General features: G+C 40.8%; 1 protein-coding gene across 16 annotated transcripts in view; it reads left to right on the forward strand.

Annotated features, from left to right (window-relative positions):
- LOC126165466 (uncharacterized) overlaps positions 1 to 21,066 on the forward strand; it is a 229,270-nt gene extending 208,204 nt beyond the window's left edge. For all 16 annotated transcript variants that reach the window (XM_049920319.1, XM_049920321.1, XM_049920326.1 and 13 more), the window contains one exon: positions 20,502 to 21,066. The gene's annotated coding sequence lies outside the window, so the exon portion shown is untranslated. The remainder of the gene's footprint in view (positions 1 to 20,501) is intronic.
- Positions 21,067 to 22,280: the final 1,214 nt, after the last annotated feature.

Here is a 22,280-nt window from a genome sequence, read left to right on the forward strand (position 1 = left end):
TTCCAGCAGATCGACGGTGTGGCCGTGAGCTCCCCACTTGCTCCTGTGCGTGCAAACCTCTATATGGAACATTTCGAGGAGGTGGCCCTTCGAACTGCCAGCAGAAACCGTAGCACTTCTTCCACTATGTCGACAAAACTATTGTTGTGTGGGGACACGGCAAAAAGGTGCTAGATGAGTTTCTGGAACACCTCGACAGCATCCATCCGAACATCAAATTTATAATGGAAGTGGAGGAAAATGGATGCCTCCCCTTCCTTGATATTTTAATTAAGAGGAAGGCAGAAGGTTCACTAGGCCATGCAGTACTTAGGAAGAAGACACACACAGACCTATACCTTCATGCAACAAGCTGCCACCATCCAGCACAAAGACAAGCAGTACTGACCACCCTGGTACATAGGGCACGCGCCATCTGCGACAAAGGCAGCCTACCACCCGAGTTGCAACACCTGAGGGAAGTTTTCCACCAAAATGGCTGCAGTGAAATGCAGATCAACAGGGCGCTTAAAAGGAAGAAGGAAGTAGTGAGAACCCCAGAAGAAGATAATGAAGAAGAAGAAGAAGAAGACGAATGAGTCGCGTTCCTTCCGTATGCAGGTCCACTCTCGGCCAAAACTGCACGACTTCTGGGCAAATACAATATCAAAACCGTTATCTGACCACCACCGAAGACAAGGGAGCTCCTCGGTAGACACGCTGAACCTTAACACACCAGGAGTATACAGCATACAGTGCGAATGCGGTAAACAATACATTGGGCAAACACAGCACTGTGTATCTAAACGCTGTGAAGAACATATCAGATGTGTGCAATTAAATCACACAAAAAAATCAGCCGTAGCAGAACACAACATAAATGAAAAACACACCTTCAACTTTAAAAACACGAAGGTACTGTGCCGAGCATCTGGCTTCTGGAAAAGTGTTATTGAAGAATCCATAGAAATAAGGATTCACGACAATCTGGTCAACAGAGATGAAGGATACCAACTCAGTGCAGCATAGAATCCTGCGATAGCGGCAATCTTTCGGGATCGCGCCCGTCATCGTCCTCCACTGTGGACGCAGACAGAGTGCTTACATCGAGAACCAAATGTGGCCACTGGGGGCAACTGCTATCCCCGCCACCACTGCGCGCACACCGCCAGTCCACCGCAGCCACCCGAGGTCTAGTGGAGGGGGGTGACCGCGCATATAAATAGCCCGCTCTCCGCAAATCTCTACACTTCGCCAGAAGACAGGTAGTATGACACTTCCCGAAACGTCGCAAGATATCAACAATACCACCCGGCTGGAGACCCGAGAAACCTTCATCAACAAGATGAACATTGTAAACTTACCACAAAATCCAAGAAAACCATTTTTAATGTTTTAGCACCAGCAAACATTGTGACTCTTCAAGCTTTCCCAGCAGATGTGTTGTAAATAGTCTTCATGAGTTTGCCACCGGATCACGTTGTGCAAATTCCACAATATTTCCTCGGAGCAACTGTCTGACATCTTCAGGTGGTTCAATCTTGCTGCTGGTTAGGTATGACTGACGGTGTCTGCACATCGATGCCCCATTTCTAGAACATGCGCGAAGAATGCGCAGGTGTGGAAATCGCACATGCGCAATGATTTGCGGACATATGGCGCCGTATTCAAACTCCCTCTTTCAGAAATTGCAGAGCGGCTCTACTGCACGTGCGCTGTATGCTGCGTTTGCCAACAGTGCGGTCAGGCGTTACTCACCAATGACCATACTAGACCAGTGTTACAATGGGTCTGTTATAGAAGGATCTTGATTTTCGCGTTGTGATTTAATAGCAGCCAATGCAGGGTTCCAGGCTGTGCCCCGTTGAAATCCCGCATCCTCGTTGATGAGATTATCGGCTGTACAAATATATATTGCTTCCTTAATGATGCAATCCCAGAAAGATGATGCTGGGATAAAACTTCCATCTTTTCATAAATCATCCGATATCCTGTATTCCTGTTCCTTCAGCATCTGAGTTCAGTCCATCCGAATATAAACTTCACAATGGAAGTGGAAAAAGATGGTACTTTACCTTTTCTTGATGTTTTGGTACGAAGGAAAGTAGATGGAACCTTGGGCCGCAGCATCTACCGCAAGCCAACGCATACAGATCTATATCTGCAGGTCACAAGCTGCCATCATCCTGCACAATGCGGTTGTGCATTATGTACATTAGTTCATAGGGCACATGTGGTATCTGATCCTGAAAGCCTATCGAGTGAATTACAACATTTGAAGACAGTGTTCCGACCTACAAAACGGTTATTCTGAGTGACAGATACGTAATGCATTCAGGCCCAGGTGAGTTCAGTCTATGGAGCGCCCACCACTTTGGCCTTTTTGCCATATTTCGGTGCCATATCGTCAAGGATCGGAAGAGTCCTTGGAAGACATGGAATTAAATGTGTTTTTCAACCATCTGCAAAACTGAGAAATCTCTTGGGTTCACTTAAGGATGACTTTGGCCTGAGGAAATGTGGTGTGTACAGGATTCCTAGTCAATGTGAGGCAGCATATATAGGCCAGACATGTCGCACAGTACAAGAATGCTCTGATGAACATCAGCGTCATACGTGCCCTCGTCAACCAGTAGTTGCAGAACACTGTTTGAATACATGACAATGGATTATTTATGAAAAGACGGAAATTTTATCCCCAGCATCATTTTTCTGTGATTGTGTCATTAAGGAAGCAATACATATCCATACAGCCGATAATCTCATCAACAAGGATGCAGCATTTCAGCTGAGCACAGCCTGGAACCCTGCATTGTCAGCTGTTAAATCATGATGCAAAAATCAAGATTCTTTGATAACAGACCCATCATAACATTGTGAAACAAATACTAACAAAGAGATAGAGTGGCTGGCCAGTACTTACCTCAGCTCAGTACAGCCGAAAGATACACATAAAACAGAACCGAAAATTACATTCCTAGCTTTCGGAACAAATGTTCCTTCATCAGGGAGGAGAGAGGGGAAAGAAAGGGAAGAAGGGAAAGGGGATTCAGTTACTCACAACCCAGGCTATGAAGCAACAGGGAAAGGAAAATAGGGAGGGTAGCAAGGATGGAGGCATGGTTGTCAGAGGGAAGCCAAATCTTTGGCTTCCCTCTGACAACCATGCCTCCATCCTTGCTACCCTCCCTATTTTCCTTTCCCTGTTGCTTCATAGCCTGGGTTGTGAGTAACTGAATCCCCTTTCCCTTCTTCCCTTTCTTTCCCCTCTCTCCTCCCTGATGAAGGAACATTTGTTCCGAAAGCTAGGAATGTAATTTTCGGTTCTGTTTTATGTATATCTATCGGCTGTACTGAGCTGAGGTAAGTACTGGCCAGCCACTCTATCTCTTTGTTAGTATTTGTTTCACATCTTTATATGAGATTTTCCATTAATCATTTCCATCATAACATTGGTCTAGTACGGCCATTGGTGAGTGACATCTGGCTGCCCTGTTGGCAAACGCAGTGTACAGCGCACGTGCAGGACACGAAATCGTACAAAGTCAGAGTCAGCACCACAAGTGGTTTCTACTGAAGAAGCTATTCAGAGCTTAGTTAATCAGATAGCACAGCTTAAAGATGATAACAATGCATTATTTAAACAGTTGAGTGAGGTTAGGCAAACCAGTTCAATCCCTCCCACCCTAGATTCCTCAGCAGCAGCCTTGGTAACTCCTTTTTCAGGTAAACCTGGCGAAGACATAACAGCCTTTTTTGATGCTTTAGTAGCAGCTGCAAAGTTAGGATCATGGTCAGATGAACAGCTCTTACAAATGACAAAGTTAAGATTGATAGGAGAGGCTAAAGCACACGTATTATACCATGAAGAAGTACGGAATGCTCCAACATGTGAGGAATTGAAGAAAGGATTACTTAAACATTTTCAAAAACAGAACAGCTGTAGATTTTATAGGGAACAGTTGAACACTATCACTCAGAGGCAAAACGAGTCGTTAGAAAGTTTTGTAGATAGGATTAGAAAAGTTAATATTAACACCTATCAGTTGACAACTAGTGATGAAGCAAATAAAGTTATCTTACAAGAGGCAGAAGATAGAGCTCTGGATACATTTTTACGTGGGCTACCTCCTGAAACATCCCGTCGTGTCAGGGCAGAGTTTCCTAAAAATTTAGCGGAAGCTGTATCTGTGGCGACGGCTTTTGAAGAAATTGACATTGCCACCAGATACAAGGAGAAGCGAAATGTATTTTCAGCAGGAGTATGATGTTTTAGGTGCGATCGACAGGGACATATAGCAAAAAACTGCAGACAACCTCAATGCACTAACTGTCAAAGAATAGGTCACACATTCAAGGAATGCAGGTCTAAGAAAGTTTTTGGAAATAGAAATCAGTTAAACTCAAACGGGAATGTCGGAGCCACCGCCAGGCGTTCCCAATAAAATTTCATGCCATTAAGGTGAATGTGAAGGCGGAATGCTGGTTATCTGCTACCATACAGGATAAAGAGGCAAGGATACTGGTGGATACAGGCGCAAACGTATCAATAGTGAGTAATGAATGCATTGGAGAAAAGAAATATGACCCTCCAAGGTATAGATTGAGTGGGGTAGGAGGAGGTACAGTGAAGTCATTAGGATGTACATCATTGATTTTCTCTATTCACGGTGTACAATTTCAAGAAGATGTAGAAGTGGTAACAAAGGTAACTGACAGGTACGACGCGATCCTAGGGTTGGATTTCCTGAATAAACATCACGCTAAAATCGACCTCAGACAGCAAACTGTAGAACTTAGCGGAATAGTGTTTCAGCTAGGTGACACCGCTGCAAAGGGCCCACTGCTGCAAGATTTCCCCAACCGGAAGGCGAAATCAACTACACTGCGTGCAACGTCCTTGAAGGTTGATTCACGGGATAAGATACCATCTGGCTCAGGAAAACTTTTCTGGATGACCGTTGACCCCGATGTACCTACAGATACAGTGTGTCTAATAGAGCCACTAGAGGAAAATGAGGAATTAGATGTATCACATTGTTTTGTACGTAGAAGTGTTGTACGGGTTCAAGACGTTGAGGGAGTAAGAAAAGTACCGGTACATATTGACAATTTCGGAGTGGAGGACAAAGAGTTGCATAAGGGAATATTAGTAGCTACAGTCAGTACTTTTGAAGAAGATTTCATTTGGTCAGATATTTGATGATGGTCAGAAACCAGACGCCTATAAAACCGCATTATGCCAGAAGTTTGAGCATTTGAAAGGAAATGATAGAGACACGATAGAAGCAGTTTTAGTTGAGTTCCAAGATTTATTTAATGCAGAAGGTCCATTGCCAGCAACAGATATCACACAGCATAGGATCCCAACAGGAAATAGCCCCCCAGTTTATAGGAAGCCTTATAGAGTACCGCATCACTTACAGCCAGTACTGGATGAATTTTTAGAACAGCATCTAAAAGATGGAATTATAGAATATTCTGATTTGCCTTATAATTCAAATATCATAATTATTCCAAAGAAGTCTCCCGACGGTATGAAATGATATAGATTTTGTTGTGACTACAGGCACCTTAACAAACAAATTATCTCAGATGTTTATCCTCTTCCAAACATTACAGATATCATTGACAGTTTGGGTAACAGTAAATACTTTTCAACAATTGATCTACGTAGTGGATATCATCAATTGGAAGTTGCACCTGAAGATAGGCATAAAACAGCATTTTCTACCCCTGGAGGCCACTGGCAATTTAAAAGAATGCCTTTCGGTTTGAAAAATGCACCAGCAACTTTTCAAAGACTACTTGATGGAGTATTGCGAGGACTCAAAACTCAGCAATGTTGTGTATATCTAGACGATATTATTGTATTCTCCAAAGACATTAATCAACATGCTGTGCATCTTCGTAATGTTTTTCAGAGACTTAGAAAAGCTAAATTAACATTAAATATGGAAAAATGTTGTTTTGCATTGACAGCGGTTACATACTTAGGGCATGTCATTAGTGAAAAAGGAATTAGAACAGATCCTCGATTAATTTTGGCAGTCAAGGACTTCCCAACACCACAACGCGTTAAGGAAGTACAAAGTTTCATTGGTCTCGCATCATATTACCGAAAATATGTTCAAAATTTTGCTGAAATTGCCTGACCCTTAACCCAATTATTGAAAAAGGGTGCAAAATTTCATTGGTCAGAAGATTGTGAATCAGCATTTCAAACCCTTAAAGATAAATTAACACACAGTCCAGTATTAGCCTACCCTGATTATAATAAAGAATTTATTTTATCCTGTGACGCAAGTGGTCATTCAGGGAGTTGATTTGAGTCAGAATATTAATGGCGCGGAACACCCCATAGCTCACGCTTCTAGACAACTAACAACAGCAGAAAGAAATTATTCCACAATGGAGAAAGAATTGTTAAGTGTTATTTATGGCATCAAATACTTTAAATGCTACTTGTATGGTAGGAAATTCAAGGTTATTACAGACCACACAGCTTTAAGATCGTTTCTTGGGTTAAAGGATCCATCTAGTCTTCTGACCCGTTGGGCCCTATGTCTTTCCAAAATGGATTTCGAAGTTATCCATAAACCAGGCAAAAAACACACGAATGCAGATTGTCTAAGTCGGAAAATAGCACTTTTGGAAGCAACAGGCCGAGATGCTGAGGACTGGAGAAAGGCACAAGATTAGGATACAGAATGCAAAAAATATGCATCTCAAAAACAATTTTGCTTTGAAGATGGTGTATTATGCCGTAAAACAAAACTTGGACTGCGAATTGTTGTTCCCCAACACCTTAGACAAGAAATAATGACAGAGGCCCATGGTCATATCCTTGCAGGACATGGTGGACACGGACAACCGAAAGACGTGTAGCAGTGCGATTTTGGTGGCAAACCAGAAAGCAGGATGTTGCGCAGTACATTCGTAATTGCATTGCGTGCGCACAACGAGCTGAACTTTCTCGTTCAAAAATACTCTTACAGAGGCTCCCCCGAGGCTTCATGTCCATTTCAGATCTGTGGACTGGATCTCTACGGGCCATTTCATAAATCACCTGCTGGTAATAAGTATGTTCTTACAATTATAGACCACTTTTCACGCTATCTAGCTATGGTGAGTCTCCCAGATCAGCAAGCAAATACAGTTGCCCAAGCTTTAGTTAACAACTGGATACTTAAATTTGGCGTACCTGAAGCTATTATCACAGATCAGGGATCTAATTTTATGTCTGAATTAATGAAACAGCTATGCCACTTACTAAAAATATGTAAATTACGCACAACTCCATTACACCCTCAGTGCAACGGGCGCACAGAAAGAGTTCATCGGACAATTGGCAAGATGCTTAATTATTATATTAACGAACAACATTCTAATTGGGATATGTATTTACCAATAATCATGTCGGTATACAACGCCAAAACGCATGAAGCAACTGGCATGTCACCTTATGAAGTGGTCCATGGGAGAAAAATGCCGTCCCCTTTTGATGTAATCAGGCAGAAAAACGGAAAAGTCGGAGAAACAGTAAAAGATTTCGGTCGAATGATGAAGGATGTATGGAAAAAGGTTCACAAATCTAATACAAAGGTTTTGGAACGACAGGAAAGATTAGGTAATACCCAAGTTAAATATCCAAATCACAAAATCGGTCCGTGGGTGATGCTGTCAACCCCATATATTGCGAAAGGAAAAACGAAGAAATTTGTAACAAACTACAGAGGTCCTTATCAAATTATTGAGATCACGTCACCAGTCAACGTTAAACTGCAACTGCCCACCCGAACTACTATTATCCATGCAAGTCGTTTAAAACCTTTTAAGGGCGCTCCAGATGTAATTCCTTCAACAATAGTCTCTGCTTTTCCGAAGGGTGGAGGAAGTACCCGAAAAGAAAAAATAGTGGCCACGCCAGCACAACATACAGACATGGCACCATACAATCTTCGACCAAGAGTGCGAATGTCCTAGTTGAATCTTAGTAGACTGTGGATAATATACAAATGTAAATAATTAATAAATGATAATGGTTTTTTTTTTTTTTTTAAGAAAACAAGTGAACATAGAAACAGGTAGATCTTGTAGTTAACAATGTATTCCTTCTTTTCTTTGTTTTTGTTTCTACTAGGTTGGTAGGGTCATAACCATGTTGTTTGCTCCTTTCAGAAAACGCCATGCAAAGCATTTCCTACACAAAACCTATCCTACCTCAATGACTCCCTTGACTGACAGTTCCCTTCTGAAGTCATTAGATATGTTCATAAACTCGCACAGCAAGGCAAAATTGATGCCATTGTTATGATGCAACATGTCTTAAAATTAAAAAGTGAACACAAAACTAAAATTATAATGCTAGGAACGAGTATATCTGGAACCTTTGTGTTGGTGTTTCTGCTTTGTACAGTTTTCTTTTATTGAAGACGAAAAAATAAGCCAAATATTAATATACCACTTTATCAAATCCCTGTTACCTGGATATGTTGTTGTTGTTGTGGTCTTCAGTCCTGAGACTGGTTTGATGCAGCTCTCCATGCTACTCTATCCTGTGCAAGCTTCTTCATCTCCCAGTATCTACTGCAACCTACATCCTTCTGAATCTGCTTAGTGTATTCATCTCTTGGTCTCCCTCTACGATTTTTACCCTCCACACTGCCCTCCAATGCTAAATTTGTGATCCCTTGATGCCTCAAAACATGTCCTACCAACCGATCCCTTCTTCTAGTCAAGTTGTGCCACAAACTTCTCTTCTCCCCAATCCTATTCAGTACCTCCTCATTAGTTACGTGATCTACCCACCTTATCTTCAGCATTCTTCTGTAGCACCACATTTCGAAAGCTTCTATTCTCTTCTTGTCCAAACTAGTTATCGTCCATGTTTCACTTCCATACAGGGCTACACTCCATACAAATACTTTCAGAAACGACTTCCTGACACTTAAATCTATACTCGATGTTAACAAATTCCTCTTCTTGAGAAACGCTTTCCTTGCCATTGCCAGTCTACATTTTATATCCTCTCTACTTCGACCATCATCGGTTATTTTACTCCCTAAATAGCAAAACTCCTTTACTACTTTAAGTGTCTCATTTCCTAATCTAATTCCCTCAGCATCACCCGACTTAATTTGACTACATTCCATTATCCTCGTTTTGCTTTTGTTGATGTTCATCTTATATCCTCCTTTCAAGACACTGTCCATTCCGTTCAACTGCTCTTCCAAGTCCTTTGCTGTCTCTGACAGAATTACAATGTCATCAGCGAACCTCAAAGTTTTTACTTCTTCTCCATGAATTTTAATACCTACTCCGAATTTTTCTTTTGTTTCCTTTACTGCTTGCTCAATATACAGATTGAATAACACTGGGGAGAGGCTACAACCCTGTCTTACTCCTTTCCCAACCACTGCTTCCCTTTCATGCCCCTCGACTCTTATAACTGCCATCTGGTTTCTGTACAAACTGTAAATAGCCTTTCGCTCCCTGTATTTTACCCCTGCCACCTTTAGAATTTGAAAGAGAGTATTCCAGTTAACATTGTCAAAAGCTTTCTCTAAGTCTACAAATGCTAGAAACGTAGGTTTGCCTTTTCTTAATCTTTCTTCTAAGATAAGTCGTAAGGTCAGTATTGCCTCACGTGTTCCAACATTTCTACGGAATCCAAACTGATCTTCCCCGAGGTCTGCTTCTACCAGTTTTTCCATTCGTCTGTAAAGAATTCGTGTTAGTATTTTGCAGCTGTGACTTATTAAACTGATAGTTCGGTAATTTTCACATCTGTCAACACCTGCTTTCTTTGGGATTGGAATTATTTTATTCTTCTTGAAGTCTGAGGGTATTTCGCCTGTCTCATACATAGTGCCTGGATACCACACCCTTAACTGGTGTACTTCAGTGGTTACTTTTGAGCATTAGTGTATTAATTTTGTTTATGTACTTCAGTCTTTATTAAACAGTCTCATGTTAAAATAGACAATACTGTAGAATAGATATTCTTGCATGAGTATAGGGTAGATTAAACAGGTGTTGCTATGTAACTTTCTAAGTGAATAATCTATTTTTGTTTATTCATTGTCATCAAGATTTGTTACGCTTATTATAACCATTTATGTGTGAACTATGTGATTCATGAGCATACAGTGCTTTTTTAAAGTGATACAGTATTTTCAACATACTTAATGTGAAGTGTGTGTAATCTTCTAAGTCGAGAGTTTTCATTGCTTGTGTTAGTGCTTTTGCCGTGTGAAGAGTGGAGGAATGTTGAGTGGTAAATTCGAGGGAGAATTTCTCCAAAGGGTGTAGGAATGTTGAGTGGTGCTTAAGTAAATCAATTAGTGAAATCAAAGTGAAGTAGAAATTAGAATATAAATGAAAAACTTGGTTTAGTTTAGAGAGTTACATACTGGCAAACAGCGGGCAGAACAGCAGAGCAGAAGAGACAATGACTGTGAAGTCAGCAAGTTCCACATAAATAGACGCTGTTGATTCAGCCGTCAGGGCATCGCCCGACCGGCTCACGTGTTTCTCAGTTGTCACATGTGAGCAAAGGCCCTCGCCTACATTCCAAGAGCCAATGACCGACGTTAAGAAGATTCTTTGAGAAGCTTTTCAACGTGACAGAAGAGGCAATGACCGTGAAGTCGTTCACCTCCAGTAAACTGAAGTGAATAAATACATGAGACGCAGTGGGCACGTCAGACGAGAGACGAAGAAGACAAAGGAAGAAGAGAACAGTAGCGGCAGTTTTCAGTCAGTTTTGGTGCTGAAGACCAGCATGCAAGAAGATACTACATTATGCACAGACGCACCAAGTCCGCCGCTGTAATGGAATAGCAAGCAGCAGCCGCGGCGCCAGAAGACAGAAGTTAAAAAGGTATTTGAAGTCTGATTTTTACGTACCCGGGTGACTCGTGAGGACGGGAAGGGACGGCCTCACAGCAGCAGTCACCTGTGAGCTGGGATGAAGATCTGACAGCCGAAGATTGGCAAGCGGGAGTCCGTTGTTCGAGTCCGGGACACTGGCCTTCCCCCGCCGCGCCGCTCCGCTGGCCTACGCACAACACATGCGGCCGCTTAGAGAAGAGAAACACTGGGACTCCACATCCAAGTATCACCATCCGATGCACGACTTCGCTCACAATAATTAAACGGGCCAACTCGCGCTGCGCGTCTCCAGTCAGCTGGGCGAGACGACGACACGAGATACACACCGCTACGCGTAATCAGACGCGTCCGGCACCGCCGCTGCCACAGCAGAAGGCTTCACAAACGACACAGCTGCCACTCTCCGAGCCAGTACAATCCAGTAAGAAAACCGTTGTATGAAACTTGCAATAAAAGTTATCTTATGTAAAAATGCTGTTTCGTTCTACCTCATACCCGAGCCAGAGAAGAACCCACCCTGCCCACACGTTGTTAAGAGAGAAAAGTAAATTTGTTTAGTATTTTCACCTTCACGTAATGCTTTAGAATCAAATGCCCTTTGCAGTAATACTCATCCTGACAATTGACTAGCATCAAAAGAGAAAACCCAGTTACATTTAGTATCAGAACTGTTACAGAGGTAAACCTGCAGTTGTTCCAACAGATGTAGGGTCTTACCATTGGCTTCGTTATGTAGTGCTACCAAATAGTTTTCTAGACTGTTGATGACATGTTTCATTTCCAACATATGTTGTGCAGTGACTGATTATTCGAAATGGTTGAGCCTAAATGCATTTACGTGTTGTTGAAAACGGGTTTTGAAGTTTCTGCCTTTTCTCCCTACATAGTAGGCATGACAACTGGGGCACGATACTTTGTACACTCCACTGTTGTATGTTTGTGTATTTGATTTTACATTATGGACAAGTAACTTTCCTAACTTATTATTAGTTGAGAGTGCAACTGTTACATTTGTTTTTCTGAAAAGGTAGCGATTTTTTGTGATATGGGGCCCAGGTATAGGATACTGGTGAATATTTTCTCCTTATTCACAGAGTGTCCATTCATTGTCTCACTTTGTATATTATTCTGCTTAAATTGTCAGTTGTCTTGGCTGTGTAGCTGTTGCTTATGGCAATGCTCTTTATTCTGTCTATCTCATTCTTGACAGGGTTTTCTTCTAAATCAAGGGAGTGTACTCTGTGTAGCATGCACCTAAATGCAGCATGTTTTGTTGTGTGGTGGGATGGCATGATGAGTTGTCCAGTGTTATGTCTGTGTATGTGTGTTTTCTGTGTTTGCTGAACTTGTGTTTTTGTTGGTGCTTGGTGATTTTAAGGTCCAGGAAATTTAAGCTTTTGTTGTCCTCATGTTCTATTGTGAATTTTTTTATGTTTTTGTGGAAAGAATTGAATTTTGTTCCATCAAGTAGCAGCAAGGTGTCATTAACATATCTCCAGTAATATATGATTTTACTTTTGTGTCTATTGTCTTCATTTAAGAACTTACTTTCCAGATGATTGAGAAACATGTCTGCCAGGAAACTTGATATCCTACTACCCAAGGCAAGACCCTCATTCTGTTGGTAAACTTTCCCATTAAATGTAAAGTAATTGTGAGACAATATTAGCTGTAACATGTCCTTGACTTCTGGTATTTCTGCAACTGACAATTTTGTATGTTTTATTAAGTTTTCGGAGATTATGTCTATTGTTTCTCCAGTTGGTGCATTTGTAAATACACTCCTGGAAATTGAAATAAGAACACCGTGAATTCATTGTCCCAGGAAGGGGAAACTTTATTGACACATTCCTGGGGTCAGATACATCACATGATCACACTGACAGAACCACAGGCACATAGACACAGGCAACAGAGCATGCACAATGTCGGCACTAGTACAGTGTATATCCACCTTTCGCAGCAATGCAGGCTGCTATTCTCCCATGGAGACGATCGTAGAGATGCTGGATGTAGTCCTGTGGAACGGCTTGCCATGCCATTTCCACCTGGCGCCTCAGTTGGACCAGCGTTCGTGCTGGACGTGCAGACCGCGTGAGACGACGCTTCATCCAGTCCCAAACATGCTTAATGGGGGACAGATCCGGAGATCTTGCTGGCCAGGGTAGTTGACTTACACCTTCTAGAGCACGTTGGGTGGCACGGGATACATGCGGACGTGCATTGTCCTGTTGGAACAGCAAGTTCCCTTGCCGGTATAGGAATGGTAGAACGATGGGTTCGATGACGGTTTGGATGTACCGTGCACTATTCAGTGTCCCCTCGACGATCACCAGTGGTGTACGGCCAGTGTAGGAGATCGCTCCCCACACCATGATGCCGGGTGTTGGCCCTGTGTGCCTCGGTCGTATGCAGTCCTGATTGTGGCGCTCACCTGCACGGCGCCAAACACGCATACGACCATCATTGGCACCAAGGCAGAAGCGACTCTCATCGCTGAAGACGACACATCTCCATTCGTCCCTCCATTCACGCCTGTCGCGACACCACTGGAGGCGGGCTGCACGATGTTGGGGCGTGAGCGGAAGACGGCCTAACGGTGTGCGGGACCGTAGCCCAGCTTCATGGAGACGGTTGCGAATGGTCCTCGCCGATACCCCAGGAGCAACAGTGTCCCTAATTTGCTGGGAAGTGGCGGTGCGGTCCCCTACGGCACTGCGTAGGATCCTACGGTCTTGGCGTGCATCCGTGCGTCGCTGCGGTCCGGTCCCAGGTCGACGGGCACGTGCACCTTCCGCCGACCACTGGCGACAACATCGATGTACTGTGGAGACCTCACGCCCCACGTGTTGAGCAATTCGGCGGTACGTCCACCCGGCCTCCCGCATGCCCACTATACGCCCTCGCTCAAAGTCCGTCAACTGCACATACGGTTCACGTCCACGCTGTCGCGGCATGCTACCAGTGTTAAAGACTGCGATGGAGCTCCGTATGCCACGGCAAACTGGCTGACACTGACGGCGGCGGTGCACAAATGCTGCGCAGCTAGCGCCATTCGACGGCCAACACCGCGGTTCCTGGTGTGTCCGCTGTGCCGTGCGTGTGATCATTGCTTGTACAGCCCTCTCGCAGTGTCCGGAGCAAGTATGGTGGGTCTGACACACCGGTGTCAATGTGTTCTTTTTTCCATTTCCAGGAGTGTAGGTTAGTTACAGCAAAAGAGGCAAACCTGGCACCTGCAGGAATATTTATATCTTTAGTTTTAGTTGCTAATTCATTTGTGTTCTTAACTGAGTACGATGTATCTCAAACGTATAGTACTGTTTCAGAATTTGATTCAGTAGTAGGGAGACTTTGGAGGCAGGTGTATTTTTAGAATTAACAATGGCCCTCAATGGAACATGGAGTTTATGGGTCTTAGGTTGAGCTTTTAGTCTTGGGGCTGTGGGGTTCATTAAAATGCATGTTTTTCCTTGTTTTTCTGTAGGACCATGCACACCTGCAGAGAGAGAGAGAGAGAGAGAGAGAGAGAGGGGGGGGGGGGTGTTTTTTACTCTAGCTCTTCAAAGGATAACTCCTACAGCTAGCAAGTTTCTTTCTTTCGTGTCTGTGTGCCAACAACTCAATGTATCTGCTTCTGCTTCTCGTTTAATTCACAAGTATTCTCCTTTTCCTCTCTGGTATAGGTCATCCTTTTCTTCTCCAAAGAATCATAGTTATGCTGGCGTGTGTAATGAATGATTATATAGGGGTCAAGGGTGGATGATGTCTGGTGGGTGGTGGAGCCAAACATCTAGTGAACAGGATGGCATTCAGCTCTCCATCCCTGGATGTGGTTCCAGCAAGGCAATGTGTACTGGTTGGATGCTGCCTTCCAATAAATCAAGAACATAGGACTGGCATACGTTTTTTCTTAAGTTTACAGCAATAATGATGTTGCGACCAAAGTTGGGCATCTGGTGAGTTTCAAAATTGCTGATCTCAGCGAGCAGTGTATGGATGGCCCTGGCAAAAGCAGGTCATAGTTGCAGCGTGCCCCATCAGCTGTGTGGTCACAAGGCACTGGCAAGTCAGGGCTCCCGCATTGGCAGTGTACAGCTATGGCGGTCTCCAGGAGGACATCCTTGCTGTACATGTAAGTGCACGTCTCAGTGCAGGGTGTGCCAAGGTGGTAAAGTCTTAACTGTGGACCCCAGTGCAGGCAGCTGAGGAGTGTTGATCAGCACCAGCAGCCTTTGTGTACACAGGGTGACGATGGTTTGGTAGCTAGGTGGCCCAGGTGAACTGCTTACCCCCCAAAGAGGTAGATTGCAATGGATGAAATTCAGTCGACACATGGTCCTCCAGCTAGAACCCAAGTCAGGATCATTCAGACTTAGGTCAGCTGGTCGGCCCACAGGTAATGAAGATTGCGTCAAATGGTGACAGCTTGATAACATATTTCAGAATGATGACCAGTGTAAACTTCCCCTTGGACCTGGCTGCTGACAATGCTTGCTTAAAATGGACAGTATTTATACAAGCTCTGTCCTCCATTGTTTCTGAAATGGCAGCACTTTCCCTAACTTAAGTCACAGCAGAATCAAGGTGCAGGGCATGATTGTTGGGCAGTCATAACATCATTCTCTTGGTGTCCTTGTCTTCCCACTTTGTCATTGTATCACAGCCCTGGCCATGCAGAACACAAATTCACTTTTCAGCAGACCCGGGTGATGACTTCCTTTATGTCAGTGTAGTCTGGATATGGCTTCTTTTGCTGGAACACCTAACTGGTACCTCCCACTGAGGTTTCTTGTGCCACTCTGCCATGATGCTTTATTTTGCTATGTCAGTCATGGGACTCTTCTGCTATGCCTTGAATGTAAATTAACTCAAGACAGAAATGCTCATACGCTCCAAGGAATAGGAAGCAGCAAACATTAAAAGTAGAAGAAACAAAATAAAACAAACAGTATCGTACAAATATTTAAGAAATAAGATAACTGAAGATTGAAGAAGGAAAGAAAACATAAAACAAAGAATTGAAAAGCAAAACCAGTGTTCACGAATGAAAGAAAAAAATGTGTTGTTCAAACAACATAGATACTGATTCGAGGAAAAAGGCAGTTAAGAGCAATATTTGAAGTGTAGCACTTTATGTCTGTGAAATGTAGATGAAAGGGAAAAATGAAATGAAACATCTTGAAACATTTGAGGTAGGATGCTGGAAACATCTGTTGAAGATAAGGTGAACAGATAAAACCACCAGCCAGGCAGTCCTGCAAAGATATGATGAAGGAATGTCATTTAGGAAAACAATAGGACAAATAAGACATTAGTGAATTGGTCACATGATATGACACAGCCAGTTCCCTGCAAATGTCCTGGAAAGGACATTACAAACAGAGATAGCTTGAGTAAGACTGCAGCTGAATTTTTTTTTTTATTTATTTACTAAGTGTCCGTTTTCTCAAATAATGGGTACAGGAATCGTGTTACTTTATACATTAATACACAGGTTTAAATATGTGGTATATTACAGTAAAATTAATTCAATACAATAACTAATTTAAGCACATAATACAGTGCAATATAAAACATTAAAATTATAGTATAATCAACATATAGCACAGTCAATACCAAAGCAGTTAATTATGCAGTAATGAAAAAAAAAGTAGCTTCTAATAGAACCAGATGGAGAGCTACCAACCAACCAAAAAACTGCTGATGTTGCAGTTGATTTGACGCTTGTTACCTTTGTAAGTGCAGGGTGTCCAGCAGAGGAGTCCCCAATTTCAAAAGTAATTGTTTTAAAAACTAAGATCACTAGATGAGTGCTACAGATGGTATGTTTATTGCGAAAGCTTTAAGAATTATATACAGAAGTTTTGCAATAGTTCAAAAAGCTGCTAACAGGTGGCATGTACACTATGCAACTCAGACAGTATTAGTGTGTATATTATACTTGTCCTCTCCAAGTAGTCTGTGCTATCACATCACAGCCAGTACGAAATTTCCACCACTCACAGTATAGAGAGGGCACAAACAAACAATGAAATTTGCCAGAATGAGATTTTCACTCTGCAGCAGAGTGTGCGCTGATATGAAACTCCCTGGCAGATTAAAACTGTGTGCCGGAAATGAAATTTGCCGTCACATCCTGTAGTGCCTCAGTGGCAGTGGATTCAGATGCTACACAGGCCGCCAATTCGAGTTTGTCTAACATACTAGGATCCTTTTGATAGACAGTGTCTTTCAATGTGCCTCGAAAAAAATAGTCACAAGAAAATGATTTCTTTCCCAAAGTATTCATCAATAAAGTGAAGCACCTGTTTGATGTGACCTAGTCTGGCCCATCAGGCATGAACCACTTGGTGTCTGGTTGATCCTCCAACACTAACTGTGTGGTGACAAATTGTTCCAACATTACAACATGACAATCACTATTGACCATATCGTGCATGGAAAAAGGGCTATAATTCCTGTGCTGCATACTGCTGCTCAACCAGTAACTATAGGAGGACAAATTGGTTTTGATTCAGACAAACAGGGATTCTGGAAACTCCAAAATTGCCAGTTTTGTTTGAGCATTCCATTCAGGTGGAAATGTGCTTCATCTGAGGCCCAGATGCAGCTAACATCAAATCCTTCATTATCAATCATTGAAAAAATCTATGTTGATGGTGTTAGGACAGCAACCAGCCACAAATTTACTTTTAGTTCCTTTATTCAAAGGGTACCGTTACCGATTTTGAATCGTTGTGATTCATCCTCAGATGGTTTACACGCTTTCTTTATGACATGTGGTGTGTTTTTTACAGATTAATTGTCCTAAAATATAAATAATGCATAATTATAAACACGCCACACACAGATGGTTGCATTACAGATTTTTGTTGCATGTGACTTACAGAAAAGGTCGGTTTGGAGTGTTTGTTTTCATAACATTCGTCCAACAGATGTAAATGCTTTTTGATGATACAAGTAATGAAATAGATACATTAGCAGCAGATTTAAGCAAATTGCAAAAAAATATTAAATTCACAGTTGAACATGAAACTAATAAAAGTATTAACTTTCTTGACCTGAAAATTTGCAATTGTAACAATAAACATCAATTTAGTATTTACAGAAAACCTACCACCACAAATGTCAGTATTGGCAACTCATCTTGCCACCCCTGCCAACAAAAAATGACATATTTCAGAACGATGCTACACCGAATTAAATAAGTACCAATGAGTGACACAGACCAACAAAATGAAATCAGTATAATTAAAACAGTTGCTTATAATAATGGATATAAACCCACAATAATAGAAAAACTCCACAACAAAATGCAGATAAAAACCACAGATCCACTTCACAGCGATCCACACAACATGCACTCCAAGCCAAATCAGTATGCCACAGAGAGTCCCTATCGTAAATCAGGAATATACAAACTCAAATGTGATACATGCCCAAAATTCTACATTGGACAGACAGGCAGTAGTTTTGAAATTAGGTACAAAGAACATATTGATGCTTTACGACTTGGTAACTTGAAAAAATCAGCATTTGCAGCCCATATTGCTGAAGAAAACCATTCAGTGGGAAACACTGAGGACAACTTAAAAATTTTGCATCTAGCAGAAAAAGGAGCCACTATGAATATATTAGAAGAATTAGAAATACACACACACAAAAACAGCACCCCAGACTATATCCTTAACAAACAAACAGAGTTAGTTAACACCCCTTTCCTGAAAAATTTCCAAAAATTACTTTCCAGCCTCCAAAACAAATAATATTAGTACACCTATCTGCAGATCAAGTATCAAATTTATATGTTACTATAATTCTCATGATGCTAAATGTAATTAAATAATATACTATTTTACCTATACAGTTCTATATGTATATATATATACTTTATAATTAATTTAACAATATCAACTCAAAAAATTCAGTGTCCTGTAGTGTAAAAAATATTACAGTTGCGTAAATGAATATATGATCCTTTCCAAGCATAGGACATCATCGTCAAATGCTACAATATATCATAGCATCTGTGATACTCATATGTTTGTAAGCTCTTTGTATGTATCAAAACATGTGGTGCGTGGTAGAAATCTTCTCAGTGACAAATCTTAAGTGTTCAGTGAGAACAATTTACGTGTGCAACAATAAGAATACAGTGGGAATGCATTTACATCTGTTGGGCGAATGTTATGAAAACAAACACTCCAAAGCGACCTTTCATGTAAGTCACACGCAACGAAAATCTGTAACGCAACCATCTGTATGTGGCATGTTAATAATTATGTATTATTTATATTTTAGAACAATTAATCTGTGAAAAACACACCACATGTCATACAGAAAGCGTGTAAACCGTCTGAGGATGAATCACAATGATTCGAAACCGGTAACGGTACCCTTTGAATAAAGGAACTGAAAGTAAATTTGTGACTGGTTGCTGTCCTAACACCATCAACATTTGTCTTCAAACAACAGCCACGGTCCCCATCATGTCATCATATGACAAAATTGCAATGAAAAAATCTATTTTGCAAAATCAGACTTATGTCACACTGCTCATACAAGTATATATGTTGAATGAAAACATGTGTAGACTCTGTCTCAGTAGTTTCTGCTTACTGGAATGCTTCAAACCAGTCTCTGCTATAATTCTTTGGTCGGATTTCCTTGGATTTTGGTGAGTAATTCCGGAAACCGTGGTGACATTTTCTGAAGTACTGCATTTGCCTGAGGCCGGCATTTCCTGCTAGATCAGCAGCAGTATTCCAAAAAAAGAGTCCTGATGAACGTTTTAACATTCTGGATATTTACTTTTGTAATTGGGATTCTATATGCACCATAAATATATTAAAATATCCACCCCAACCATGCTTCTTCCATCTTGGCAGCAGAGAGTGCAGACAACCAAGGCTTAAAATGTAGGCCTGACAACAGACATCATAAGAGAGCAGAGATATGCTGCTAGGGTTGCGACAAATCAATTTAGCTTTTATCAAAGTGTAACAAAGATACTCAGCAAACTTAAGTGAGAATTGTTGAAAGAAAGGTGACATCTTTGTAGAACACTGTTACATAAATTTTAAAATGTTGTATTTGAGGTAGTCTGCACAATAGTTCTGCTGCCTACATTCTTTATCTTGCTTATGAATCAGAGATTAAGACAAAAAAGATATTCACTGTCTATGTTTACAATATTCCTTGCACAAAGTTGGTTGGAAGCTATTTACACATTATACTTGAGAACTGAACAATAAAAGAGCAGACAAATATGGGTGTGAATTGAAAGCAGTTTTAAATTTGATACAGAATATTTTCCATATTTTAAAATTATGCTCTCTGCCGTTCTGTGGAGTATGTTTTTCAGTTTGTCACCTGAACTCCACTGACCTGTCATGTAATGTCTTCTTTATGTACATATTTTCAAAAATATTACATAAAAATTAATTTCTGGACACAGTATTAATTCTCAGTAATTTGACACAGTCATAACAAAAATATGTTTGCTATTCACTCACTATGTAATTTTGTAGTTGCAGTGAAGTACGTCTTGTTCTTTGATTTTAAAGTAAATGATTTTTGTTAAAGTAGTGTTTCTGAATACAGTGAATTTTATTTGTCTGCAGATGGATGTGTATGCCTTTGTGATAGTTCCAAGACTAAAAAGACTGCAAGAGCTGTGAAAGAGATTGACATCAGTTTTTAAATGTGGTTTCTCGTGAAGATCATTACAAGAAATCTGTCAAACATTTCTACCTGCTTTGTGATACCCACAGAAAAAGGGCGTAATGAATAATGACACTAGGAACTTCAACTTGAACTTTCTGCTGTTTAAAAATGATAATATATTGGAGAATAAAACCTCATGTTTATTTTATGGTTGTATATTGACTTGACACAGTAATGTTTTTAAACATTACCATTGAATGACTTTTAATTGAAAAGTAACATCTCAGTTATATAAAAGAATAGTCCTTTAAGTTAACAGTTGGCATTCCGTTCACTTAAATAATATGACAGCATCTGATTTTGCTTATCAGTACTTGACATATTCAGATTATATTTGATTGTGTGATAATCACAAGAAAATCAAACTGTTGACTCAAAAACCTGTTCCCTGTGACTTTGTTGCTTGTACTAACATGTGTTCACTGCTGCGAAACTAGACTTCATAATAGGCTTGTGAACATGCACACTGGTTTGTTGGTTGTGGAAGTGGTTACAAGAGTGAACTATTCTGGACTAGTGGACTTGTTTTTGGACTTGTGTTGACATTTATAAGTACCAGCTGCAACGAATGCTCTAAAATGTTCATCTAGACATGATGAATCGTCCGTCCACAATTTTTTACTTAATTCGGAAATATTATATGTGTATAGTACTTAATTTTTGAAGCTTTTTACCATCAATATTAGGCTCATCAAGGCATGTATAGTTTATAAACTTATAATTTTTCAGGTACAAAACAGCAACATATGCCAGTGACATCTGCTTATCATTGCAGATATCTTATTTTATAAAAGCTTTACACATGCATTAACATTTCTCCATGTGGTGTAATTTTTATGTATTTCCAATATGTACAAAGTGGAATTTTGTATTAATAAAACCCTTTTATTACATAATTGCAAGAAGTTTTATTTTACTTGTAGTTTCTTAGTTTAAAGTATAACAAGTAAATAATAAATTGCTTGAAAGGCAGTTATTTATCTTTTGTATTCATTATAATCATCATTATGGAGTGTTCCAGAAAGCCGGGTAGAATATTTTTGAATGATTTGCTCCATTTCTTTTTGTCTTAGCCGATTTTCTTCCCCACCGCAACATTCTGTGCCTCTCCTTTCCTTTCAAGGTCTTTTTTAATTTGGTCCAGCCACTTCCTACTAAGCAGACAACTGATTGGTACATTCCTTTCCAAGTACTGGCCCTAGTTCCCGAGAGCTCAAAAGTACTAGGACATCCTCTCTCCACGTGTCTCAAATATGAATAGACCAAGCTCAGACATATGAGTGAAGACCCCATTGACATCTACAGCAGAGATGGAGATCATTGGTATGAAACAGTTGGCAGATCTGAGAGTGAACACACAAAGGAATGAACAATGTGGCAATGAGAGATCTTCAAAGGCTAAGGGAGTCATCCCTAAACAGAAAGTCCTTGTATGTATTAAGCTTAGCAATCCAGCTGAAGAGGAACAGTTTGTGTCACTTTTGTATTTATCACCATAAAGGGTTAGATATGACACTTATTTTTCAGGGTTTGCATGTCCCTGTGACAGTCCATGTTAACACCAAGGCTAGCGTAAATACTTTACATAGTGATTGTATATCCATATTATGATGATTCAGAATTTGACACAGGAAGAGTAACAATTTTGTACAACTTATTGTTATACTTTCATCTAC

The sequence above is a fragment of the Schistocerca cancellata genome, chromosome 1, assembly GCF_023864275.1.
Source record: "Schistocerca cancellata isolate TAMUIC-IGC-003103 chromosome 1, iqSchCanc2.1, whole genome shotgun sequence".
Lineage (NCBI taxonomy): Eukaryota > Metazoa > Arthropoda > Insecta > Orthoptera > Acrididae > Schistocerca > Schistocerca cancellata.